The sequence below is a fragment of the Dendrobates tinctorius genome, unplaced genomic scaffold (genome assembly GCF_039654945.1).
Source record: "Dendrobates tinctorius isolate UK_male_01 unplaced genomic scaffold, ASM3965494v1 ptg000162l, whole genome shotgun sequence".
NCBI lineage: Eukaryota > Metazoa > Chordata > Amphibia > Anura > Dendrobatidae > Dendrobates > Dendrobates tinctorius.
The window spans coordinates 19,097,314-19,109,854 of record NW_027361829.1 but is presented as its reverse complement, the minus strand read 5'-3'; the positions used below and the strand labels follow the sequence as shown (position 1 = coordinate 19,109,854).

Here is a 12,541-nt window from a genome sequence, read left to right as displayed (position 1 = left end):
TTTACCAACAAGTGCTATAAATAAGATACCAAAAATCTCAAAAACTTGAGCCAATCTGGCAAAACTGATGACATATTCAGAATCAGCACCCCAAAAATACCCCAAATTCATTAAAATATTTTGGACACCAGAAAAAAAAATTTTTTTCGTTGACCTGTGTAATTTAATCGTATTTTCTTATTTATTTTTCTCTTGAGTTCATAGCAGTCTTTTTAATGTTCTGCAGCTATATCTTTTTTTCTTGAAGGGTTAATCACATTATGTTTAAGGAACATGCTCTAAGGTATCAGTTTAATAGGAAGATCAGCTTCAAGCATGTTGCATAGCACCACAGTCAGAGATTGACAACTATGTTTCTATGGCTAGCCGCAGCAACCTGAGCTCAACTACAGCAGTGGATGATGAAGACAGATGCCGCGTGAAGAGAGAGCTTAGCTCTCGAACCCTCCTGAGCCTTCTCCAGCTCCTTAACCCTCCTGAGCCTTCTCCAGCCCCTTAAGGCTGTGTGCTCACGTAAGTGTTTTTAAGCGTTTTTGAAGTGTTTGTCTTGGTCAAAACGCTTCAAAAACGCATAAAAGAAGCATCCCATTCATTTTAAATGAATTCCGCACTTTTTGTGCACATTGATGCGTTTTTTCCGCTCAAAAAACACTTAGCGGCCAAAAACACAGCATGCTCATTAATTTTGTGGAAAAGTCTGCGTTTTTACTATTTTCTATGACTCAGAAAACGTGCGGAAAAAAATGCATCAAAAACGTGCGGTTTTTGAGCAGAAAACGCGCAAAAAATGCACGGAAATAAAACACGCGTTTTCTGGGAAGGTGTCCGGTTTTGAAGCAGAAATTTCTGCATGTGTGGGCACATAGCCTAACACTCCTGAACCTTCTCAAGCTCCTTAACCCTCCTGAGCCTTCTCCAGCTACTTAACCCTCCTGAGCCTTCTGAAACTCCTGAACCCTCTCTACATATGATCACCCCCCAATCACATACAAGTACATAATATTGTGTCAGACAGCTGTGTAACATGGACGACCACTGCAAGCTTGACAATTGAGGAGAAATACAGGCTGTCTCACTTAGATTAGATGAGACGCAGGAAAGTCCGATCTCTGCAATGCAATCATCATCTGTGTTATATGGCCACCTGACTGTGCCCTCAATGGGTTTAAGGGAACCTGATAGATGACTCATGTTGCCCAAACATCAATCAGCATAAATCAGAGCCAGACTGTGTGATAGCAGCCAGATAGAACGTTCTTTGAAAAACTCTGGCTTTTTTGACGATATGTAGAAGTCTAGTCTCTCCCTATTGTCCCTGACTGGCAGTGGACTCCTGCATGTGCTTTGCTTCAGTAATACATTACATCTTCATGCACATTTAGTAAGCTGCGGAGACTCGGAGCAGTGGGATGTAGAGGAAAAGAAATCGTGTTTTACCCTAATATTTATTAAATTGGAGAGGAACTCAACTGATGAGAGAAAGCCTATAAATTACTGGAGTAGGGGTGTGATTAATGACACTGCTGAAAGTACCAGGATCTAGAGGCAGATATATCAGATCCCATACAAAAAATGGCAGGCTTTCTGGTATATGGTATGTTCCCGTATAGTAAGGTCCTCCAGGCTGAAGTGCACAGTCACTGTCCATACAATTGTGACTATCAGTAATGACCAGGATTTATCACGTCTCAATTAGAGATGAGTGACTTTGCCTTTTTTCAGGTCGAGTCGGGTTTCATGAAACCCGACTTTCGCAAAAGTCGGGTCGAACAAAATCGGTCGACGATAGGGAAAAGTCGGAGGCCGACTGAAACACGAAACCCAATGCAAGTCAATGGGGAAGCAAAGTCAGCAGGGAGTGGAAGACAGTAAACACACCTACAGTGCCCATTTCAATGCCAAAAACATCAATTCTTATAATTGAAGCTTGTCATCCTTAATTTACTTTCTAATAATAGTTATGCATTGAAAACTGGGGGTTATTAGGCTAAAGTTGTGGGGGGGTTTGGCTGGCTCCAGGTTTTCATGTGCCCTGGGCCAAAGAGTGTCAGTGCGCCCCTTTAACACATACCACAACTCATGATGCTCCGATACGCCACAGAAATATAGGTATAGTACAAAATATAGGTATAGTACAATGACACATACTTCACTGCTTACATGACATGACTGATCTATTTTAAATTGTACAATAGCTCAAAAACAGGACAGTATATTACTCCATACAGTGTTATGGCCACCACATTGTGCGCCATACTGAATAATGAGCCCCATATATTTCTCCATACCAAATAATTAGTCACATATAATGTTACATACAGTATCTGATGAGCTCCACATAATGCTCCCATATGGGCCCCATTTGTAATGCTCCAGTGTATAATGGGCCCCTTAGATGCTGCTCCAGTGTCTGATCTGCCCCATTTACAATGCTCCAGTACATGATGGGCCTCATGGATGATGCTCCAGTGTATGATGGGCTCCAATAATGCTCCATATATAATGGGCCCCATTTGTAATGCTCCAGTGTATAATGTGCCCCTTAGATGCTACTCCAGTGTCTGATCTGCCCCATTTACAATGCTCCAGTACATGATGGGCCTCATGGATGATGCTCCAGTGTATCATGGGCCCTAATAATGCTCCATATATAATGGGCACCATTTGTAATGCTCCAGTGTATAATGGGCCCCTTAGATGCTGCTCCAGTGTCTGATCTGCCACATTTACATTGCTCCAGTACATGATGGGCATCATGGATGATGCTCCAGTGTATGATGGGCTCCAATAATGCTCCATATATAATGGGCCCCATTTGTAATGCTCCAGTGTATAATGTGCCCCTTAGATGCTGCTCCAGTGTCTGATCTGCCCCATTTACATTGCTCCAGTACATGATGGGCCCTATTTTTATTTAACCCAGGCATGGTATGTGAAAAGAGCTCCATGGAGTAATCTGAGGTGTGTGCTTCCACATCCTTCACTTTTGGTGTGGGTGAAGGACACAAGGAAAGGGGTTGCTCCTGACCAGAAGCCTGCAGTTACGACTCAGTGCTTGCATTTTTTACAACTTCAGAAGAGGAGGCGATAGAGCTGGAGGCTGTTTCAGCAATGTAAGCTACAAACAGTTCCTGATACTCCGGCTTTAAAAGCAATCTACCTACTCCCAGAAAAGGGAGCCTTACAGGCCTTCCAGAGCTACACCATGACGCTGGCTCAACACCTCCTGCCTTAGCTGCTATTGTGTTATTGGCACTACCAGCAGATGCACCACCACCACCATCAGTATCAGGTGGCCCTCCATGCCCATATCCGAGTCCTCTTCCACCATACTTCCTCATGTTTTTGAAAATGGACCCAAAGTACCAGCAGATATATGGTACTGTATCAGAAGCGTACAGCTCTATACAGTCTATGGATAACAGTAAATCTCAGTATATATTTCATGAGGCATACACAGATGCTCACAGGCTCAGTATGGATTACCCAATAAAATAACAAGTTGAAAAAGGGTACAGTATCACCAGATACAAGGTATATATAGTATAGTGTAAACAATCTGATTCTCTGTATACATTTCAGGAGGCAGATACAAACGCTCTCAGGCCCAGTATGGATTACACAAGAATATGAAAAGCTGTAAATGGGTTATGTAACACAAGCGTACAGCTAAATACAGTGTTGGGGTCATCTTAAAGTTCCAAATATATTGCCGGAGTAACAGACAGATGTTTACAGGCTCATTATGGATTACATCAGAATCTAAATAATTAAAAAGGTTACTGTATCAGAAGCGTTCTGCTGTATACAGTGTTGTATAGGTGAAAAAATAAAACATAACCTTTAATCCGTCAATTAAGAAACTACTAACATATATCACCCAAATGTGAAATAAAACGCATACAAAATGCCAATCTGATGGATGCAGAAATTGCCAAAAGGGTATTTCAGGACCGCATAAAACAGACAATCAAGTGAGATGGTAATGTAAAAGGAACAATCTCACCAGGGGTGTCCCAACGGGTGTCTGCGGACAGCATAGGGAGTGGTAGGTTTTTATTCCTCTCATTAATAGCACTATGGCACTTTACAAGTTAAGTCCCCTGAAGATTTTACTTGGATGAAACGCGTTGGAACACCCCCTTAGGGAAAGTGCAGGGCATGTGCAATTTAGGGCTAGCTGTGGACTGCCCTTGTTAGGGCGGGAGTTTGGGGATTAGCTGATTGTTAGCCCCTTAGGGATGTGACAGGGTATTGTCTTCCCTTATCTATCCTCCATTTGGACTGAACAGAGGATCCTTCGAGACTCCCGACCCATCATTTTACCTGGTGAGATTGTTCCTTCTACATTACCATCTCACTTGATTGTCTGTTTTATGCGGTCCTGAAAGACCCTTTTGGCAATTTCTGCATGATGTGTATGTATATATGTGCAATTACGTTATAGCATTTATGAGTGGAATATGTTTCTACTGCTGTACCTTTTAGATTTTTGTCTACCTATTTAATTGATTTTTAGGTGACAATCTACATCCTCAATGCATCTAGGTGTGGTTTTTCTCCCTTATTTTTAGGGCCCACCTATCAGATTGGCATTTTGTATGCGTTTTATTTCACATTTGGGTGATATATGTTAGTAGTTTCTTAATTGACGGATTAAAGGTTATGTTTTATTTTTTCACTTATTGCTTTATTTTATATTATGTTTAATTATTTTGGGTGAGATTCAAATTGTTAATTTTCAACAGAAATTGTCTCATGCTTTATTGAATGTATACAGTGTTGGCCAAATTGAAAATATCGGTATATATTTCCGTAGTCACCCTCAGACGCTCACTCAGTTTGGTTTTGACCATAATAAAAAATGTTGTAAAAAAGGTCCTGGATAACAAGATAGCAAGTATATATTTTTTAGGGTACAATTGAAATCTCCGTATAAATAGTCCCGTAGTAACTCTCAGACGCTTACACAGTATGGATTTGACCATAATGCTAAATGTCGAACAAAGGTACTGTATAACAAGATACAAGCTGTATTGAGTATAGTGTAAAAATTTGTTTCTCTGATTCACCGTATATATAGAAGGCGTAACCCACACACGCTCACTCACTATGGATGATGTAGGGAAGGTGGACTGACAGACAAACCAGCCTGTAGTGAGAAGCAGAGGTGTAGCGCAGTGTAGGTGTGAAACCGCTAAGATAAAGAGAAAGGGTGCAGTGTTTTAGCTTGCCCATTGGAGGGCAGTGGAGAGTGTAGGAGTGGGACTGAATAACTGCCATTGGTCAGAGAAACTGTTAGGTGATGGTGGGCGGAGTTACCAGAGCTGGAAGTATAAATGGCTGAGGGAAGGTTCTGGAAGAGTCAGTCAGCGAAGGGAGCACAGTAAAGAGGAAGTTCTGCTGAGGAAATAGAGACAGTGGAAAGGCTCCAGAGAGGACTGACAGTTGAGGCGGTCACGGGGGGGGTGGCCCAGAGGACGGTAGCCACAGATGAAGATGGCCTGGGGCTATCATACGGACGGTGTGCTCAGACTGGTGCAGTGCTGTGGTGGTTGGGCCTAGGCCAGCCACAGTGGAAGAGCCACAGAGGACGCCATGATTATAGTTACAAAGGAAGTAAAGGTACCAGGGCCTGTGTACAGAGAAATGTGAAACGGCTGTGGTGAATTGCTGTTGTTGACAGAAGGATGGGCACTAAAAACAGACCTGTTCAATACAAACTCTGTCTCAGTCTCGTGTTTGTCTGCGGAAAGAAGAGGGTCCCCCCCACAGTTGGTTATCCTACAGATGATACCTTAATACAAATTTTTGAAACAAGGTACTGTATCAGCACATACCAGGTGTGTCCAGTCTATGGTTAAATTTCCGTCTATACTTCCGGAGTCAGACACAGACACTCACACGCTCACTATGTATTACACCATAATTAAAAAAGTTGAAAAAGGGAAAGGTATTCATAGCATACACCAGTATACAGTGTTGTGGTACTTTTAAATCTTCGTATATATTTCAATCTCAGTAAGCCAGTCAAGAATCTCCGCTACTGGAAACTACATGGATACAAGTATAGACGCAAAGTCGAGTGTTAGCAGAAATTTTGGAAATACTCATCGCGGGAAAACCTCCCGGTAGATGTTGCAGAGGCGATGCAGACCCTCAATTACTGTGTCTGTGGAGAAAGCGAAAAAGGTTCTTTGTGAAGAAAGGATTGCTTTATCGCAGTTGCGTGAATCATATCACCGTTACTCGTCTCCATCAAATTGTGATCACAGGGAGAGATGTACCAATGGTCCTCACTGCCTATCATGATGTGTCTGGTCATTTTGGAGTGCAAAAGACAGAAGCCACAGGCCGTAGGAGATTCTATTGGATTGGCATGAGAGGAGACATTGAAAAATGGTGGCAGGAATGTAACACGTCTGTTACTATCACAACTGTGAAAGGTGATCATAAACCACCACTGCATCCGCTTGTAAGTTGACGTCCATTTCAAATGGTAGCCATTGATCATCTGAAGGTAGAGGCCAGCAGGACAGGCCATAGCTACATCTTAACCATCCTTTATCAATACACCAAATTTCTAGTGGCCGTCCCTGTGAAGGATTTAACTGCCCAGACTACACAGCGGTGGAGCAGGGAGAGGTAAGTATTGCAACTTGCAAGTGCTGTGGCCATGACCAAGCAGGGGGGGCACAATCGTGGTCGACGGTACTGGCACAGGGCCCCTCATAGTACGCTGGTGTGTCTGATGGCGAGTGGGCCCTCCCACAATCTGAGACACTGTATTGTACTATGAGGGGCCCTGTGCCATTGCCGTCGGCCATCAGTGGGCCCATCCACCTGTTCAGAGCAATGGCACTTGCCCAGGTGCGCCAGGTCTTGTCCCCAGCCGTTGGGGGAGGGGTGGGCAGCCCAGTAAGGGAGGTTTAAAAATTGGCATATGTAGATGTGTTGGCTGGACATTCAGCTGCTGCAAAGGGTGTAATTGGGCAAGTCTGAGGAAAAGGAGGAAAAAACCGAGGCACTTTTCTGGTAACCTATCTGTCATCAGGGGAAGGTGGGACAAAATCCTTTGAAACCCATGCATGGTTCATATTAATGAAGGTCAGATCATCAACATTTTGGGTTGACTGACAGGTCCTTTTTTCTGTCAGGATTGATCCAGCAGCACTGAAGACTCTTTCAGATAACACACTGGCAGCAGGGTAAGCGAGCTCCTGTAAGGCATATTGTGCCAATTCAGGCCAGGCGTCCAGTTTAGAGGCCCAATAGTCAAAGGGGAATGATCTGTGAGGGAGAACATCGATATGGGAGGAAAAGTAGTTTGTAACCATAGTTGACAACTGCTGCCTCCTGTCACTTTTAATCGATTCTGTATTAGCAGTCGTGGGAGCAGTACTTGAGAAATAATTCCACAACATGGTCATTAAACCCCTGTCTCCAATGCCACTTCTGCTGTGTGCACCACGAACACCTCTTCCATTGTGCCCACTACGGCTCGTGGGAGAACCAGCAACGCAGCTGTGTGCTGGGAATGCCTCAAACATACGGTTTACCTGAGTTGCTTGTTTGTTTGCCAATGTTATCTCTAGGTTCTCCTGTGGCATGATATTGTGTAATTTGCCTTTGTAGCGTGGATCGTGGATGCTGGCCAGCCAGTAGTCGTCATCCCTCATCATTTTGGCAATGCGGGGGTCCCTTTTTAGGATCCGCAAGGCATAATCGCACATGTGGGCCAATGTTCCAGGTGTCAATGATGCACTGCCCATGGTGGGTGGAGGAGCAGTTTCTGGAAAATCCACATCCCTACAGTCATGCACAAACACTGTCCCTGACCTTGGAACGCCAACATTTTCTCTTGCCCCCTGAGAAACATCCTCCTGCCCAAAATAATCATCCCCCTCATCCTCCTCCTCCTCTTCCTCTTCTTCCTCCGCCTCGTCCTGGACAGTTCCCCGACCAGACAATGGTTGACTGTCATCAAGGCTTCCCTCCTTCTCCTCCTCCGCTGCAGATGCCTGATCCTTAATGTGCGTCAAACTTTGCATGAGCAGACACATAAGTGGGATGCTCATGCTTATGATGGCGTCGTCTGCGCTTACCAGCCATGTGCATTCCTCAAAACACTGAAGGATTTTACAGAGGTCTTTCAGCTTTGACCACTGCACACCCGGCAATTCCATGTCTTCCCTCAAACTGCCTGCCCATGTACGTATTAAAAACACATGTGACATGCACAAGTTGAACAAGTCGGTAAGGCTAGTTTCACACTTGCTTTTTTTTGCAGCGCGTTTTTCCAGCAAAAAAACGCATTAAAAAAACGCATACAAATGCATACAAACGCTGCGTTTTTTTCAAGCATTTTTATGCGCATGCAGGAAAAAACGCAGCGTTTTTGTGCGTTTGTATGCGTTTTTTGTGCGTTTGCGTTTTTTTACAGACTTTGGAAAAACCCCAAAAAAAAGAAAAAACAACCATTCAACAACACACAAGACCAATGGGACTTCATTGTGGGTGTGGTATGTTAATATATAGACCCTGTCTACAGTATTCTTCACATTTGCTTGATTCTTCTCGTGACCATGGATCTGCGCTGGAAGAGTTTTCACTTCAACTTGGATTTGGACATCGCGATGGCTCAGGCGTATGCAGTTGCTTGCCATGAACAAAGGAAGAGAGAGAGGCAGCGAAGACGGCGGCGTATGTGGATACATCCGATTGTTGAACTCCGGGAGAGCCGTGGGGCATACCACACCCTCTACAGCGAGCTCCAGTCAAACCCGGAGAAATTTACAGATTATATCCGGATGTCCCACGAAAGTTTCATGGATTTGCTTGCTCGTGTCCAACAATCCATCCGGAGACAGGACACACAGCTCCGTCGTGCGATTCCTCCTGAGGAACGGCTACTGGTGACATTACGGTATGTTTTAAAAACCAAGGGGTGCGGTCTGATGTTTTTTTTTTAAATTTAGTATTCAAAACCTTGGGTAATTAGTTTTCGTGAATGTACTAATATTTTATTTTATAGTTTTTTAAAATAATATACATAAATATTAATTTTACTTCTTTGTCTGTTCACAGATTCCTGGCGACTGGAGAAACCCTATCTTCACTACACTTCCAGTACCGTATTGGAATCTCTACCTTGTCTGGAATTGTTGCTGACACCTGCCGGGCTCTCTGGAATGTTCTTTGTCCAGAATTTATGCCCCTGCCCACCGCTGAAAAGTGGATGGAAATTGCTGACAAATTCTGGACAGTATGCAATTTTCCCAACTGTTTGGGAGCTGTTGATGGTAAACACATACGGATCATCAAACCCCAAAGAATGGGATCTGAGTACTATAATTACAAAAAGTACTTTTCAATAGTACTCATGGCGATTGCGGATGCCGGATGTATGTTTGTAGCAGTGGACATTGGAGCATTTGGCCGTGGTAATGACTCACAGGCTTTTAAAAACTCAGACATGGGCCGGAGGTTGTATGGCAACCAATTTAATTTCCCTATGCCACGGCCTCTTCCTCACACCGAAGCTCCGCCACTGCCCTTTGTAATGGTTGGCGATGAGGCTTTTCAAATGTGCGGAAACTTACTGAAACCCTACTCCAGCCGGGACTTGGCCCACACCAAAAAAATATTTAATTACAGGCTGACCAGGGCCAGAAGAACTGTCGAGTGTGCTTTTGGGATTCTTGTCTCCAGATGGCGAATTCTGGGCACGGCCATTAATCTTAAACTTGAAACAGTCGATGAGGTGGTGAAGGCCTGTGTGGTTCTACATAACTTTGTGATGGCTAAAGAGCACCCGACCTTTGAACTGGACGATGATGCTCCTAACCCATTGCCTGAATTCACTCAGCACACTCTCAGGTCATCCGTTGAAGTTGGCCAAATGAGGGACCAATTTGCGGCCTACTTTATTTCTGATGTAGGACGGGTGCACTGGCAAGATGAAATGGTGTAATGTTTTTGTTTGTTTATGGTAATAAAAAACCTTATTTGATACCATTACTGAGTGCACTATATTTTTTAAACTCCAATTAAATAAAAATATATTGGAACGAGCAAAGCTGCAGGCCATGAATCAGGAAACCAATTTTTTTCAAGAGAAAATTGTGCAACTAGTTGAAAAAAAAGTATGTGATTTTCTCAAAACACAACCCTCAAAACCCAACCCCAATGAAAGTCCATGGGGAATACAAGTCAGCATTGAGTGGATGAATGTAATCTGCTCCATTCCAACTTACAAGTTATTACACTAGGCCTTGGAATGACTACACTAGGCCGTGGTATTTCAAATATGAGTATAGTAGGCCTTGGGGCTAGTAGTATAGTAATATGTGAAATACCACGGCCTAGTATAGTAATACCAAGGCCTACTCGATTTTTACCAACTAGGATCTTGTTTCACGAAAAACAAACTGGTGAAACTTGACAAGTTTCAACAGTTTGTTTTTCATGAAACCAGATTCTAGTTGGTAAAACTAGAGTTATTACACTAGGCCTTGTAATGACTACACTAGGCCGTGGTATTTCAAATATGAGTATAGTAGGCCTTGGGGCTAGTAGTATAGTAATATGTGAAATACCACGGCCTAGTATAGTCATACCAAGGCCTACTGTAATAACTCGATTTTTAACAACTAGCATCTTGTTTCACAAAAAACAAACTGGTGAAACTAGAAAGAAACTTATTTTTAAGACAAGTTTCAACAGTTTGTTTTTCATGAAACCATATCCAAGTTGGTAAAACTCGAGTTATTACACTAGGCCTTGGTATGACTATACTAGTCCGTGTTATTTCACATATGACTATACTAGGCCTTGGGTTGGTTTTTAACATGTATTTACCCATCAGTGTGTGTGAGCGGCGCAAACAACATTAATGAAACTTTGTAATGGTGAACCACAAATGTAAATTTATTTTTAATCACAAAAATAAACCAAAAAATTATTTTTTCCGGCGTTTGGGGGCAGATGGTTTCAATTTGGGGGTGTGCAGGGAATATGCAACACTTGCAGTTGAAGACGGTGTTTGAGGGGAAGGGGCAACAAAACTTGTGGGGGAAGGTAGTCCAGTTAAGGGAATTAAACTAGGAACACTTGGAGGAGAGGAAATCTGTTCAGGTACATTAGTTGTAATGGCATGTCGCCGTAGGCTTGTGTGCCTGGACCGACTTTGGCCCAATGCCCGCCTTGATAGATTTCGCCTTGAACTAGGGGCAAATATTGAATGTAGGTCCCCCGTCTGCTGGTGTGGCTGCTGCTGCTGCTGAGGTGGCTGCTGCTGCTGCTGAGGTGGCGGCTGCTGCTGAGGTGGCTGCTGCTGCTGCTGAGGTGGCTGCTGCTGCTGCTGAGGTGGCTGCTGCTGCTGCTGAGGTGGCTGCTGCTGCTGCTGAGGTGGCTGCTGCTGCTGCTGAGGTGGCTGCTGCTGAGGTGGCTGCTGCTGCTGAGGTGGCTGCTGCTGCTGCTCTTCGTTGGCAGTGCTCGTCCTTGCAGGAGGACTGGTGGCGGCAGTGATGGTCCAGGTTTGCAGAGTGGTGGTGGCAGGGCTACTACATGTTGTTGTAGCGGCAGGGCTGTTCCATGTTTGCCTAGTGGTGGCTGAGCTCCATGCATGCATGGGAGTGGCGGTGGTGCTCCAGACAGGAGCAGCGCTTGCCATGGTGGTGTCGGTGAAGTGACCAGCTGCACTCAGACTTGTGGTGGTGTAACGGTGGGTGTCCTGGCTTTGAATAGAGGTGTCCGTGCAGTGGTATGCAGCACAAGTCGGTAGTGAGGTGAAGCGAGTCAATGGTGGCACAGGTGGAAATGACACCACTGACTGCTGACCGTACCGATTATGCTGCATAGCCTGCAAGAAAGCATTGTTGCAGGCCTGCAGCACATTCAGCTGTTGCTCAGGACTAAGGTGTTCCGCCATGCCCTTTTCAATCTTACTAAAAAAATGGTGTGCTGGTCTGTTGAGGTCGGCCTCCAGACGGTCAAGGCGCTGTTCTACAGAATTGAAGCGGTGTTCAAAGTGGTTAAAACCACGTTCCATGAGTGCAAAACCGCTTTCAACTCTGTCGGACAGTGACTTGAGGCTGGAATTAAAGGCCTCGCTCAAATGCATAAACTCGGGCAAGACATTCCGGTCCAAGGCCCTCTGCCGCTGGCGGGTAGTGCCCGCATAACCAGTGGCAGAGACCTGGGACAGGGGAACACCTGATGGCCCAGCTTCCTGGTCACCAGCTGTGTGTGTGGTTGACCTGCAAGGTGCTTCCTGGCTGTCGGATGGCTGGGACGGGTCAGAGGACGTCCGAGGAAGGACCGCTCCAGGGCCAGGTTGCAGGGTGCTGCTCCAGGTGCTGTGGAAGAAAGGAAAATCATTACTACCATGCCTTTACAAGAAGCATCAGCTGTGGATTAGAAAAACACAGATTAATAAAAATAAAAACCCAAAATTTATAATACTTACGATCTCGTGGCAAGGACCGGTCTTAGGAACTGCAACGCGTGATAGTGACGGTATCTAGTTCTGGTCCTTGAC

The 12,541-nt window shown here is 44.5% G+C and overlaps 1 protein-coding gene across 2 annotated transcripts in view; it reads left to right on the top strand.

Moving 5' to 3' along the window:
• The window catches only part of DDC (dopa decarboxylase), a 402,495-nt gene that overhangs the window by 117,593 nt on the left and 272,361 nt on the right, over nucleotides 1-12,541 (top strand). The window lies entirely within an intron of this gene.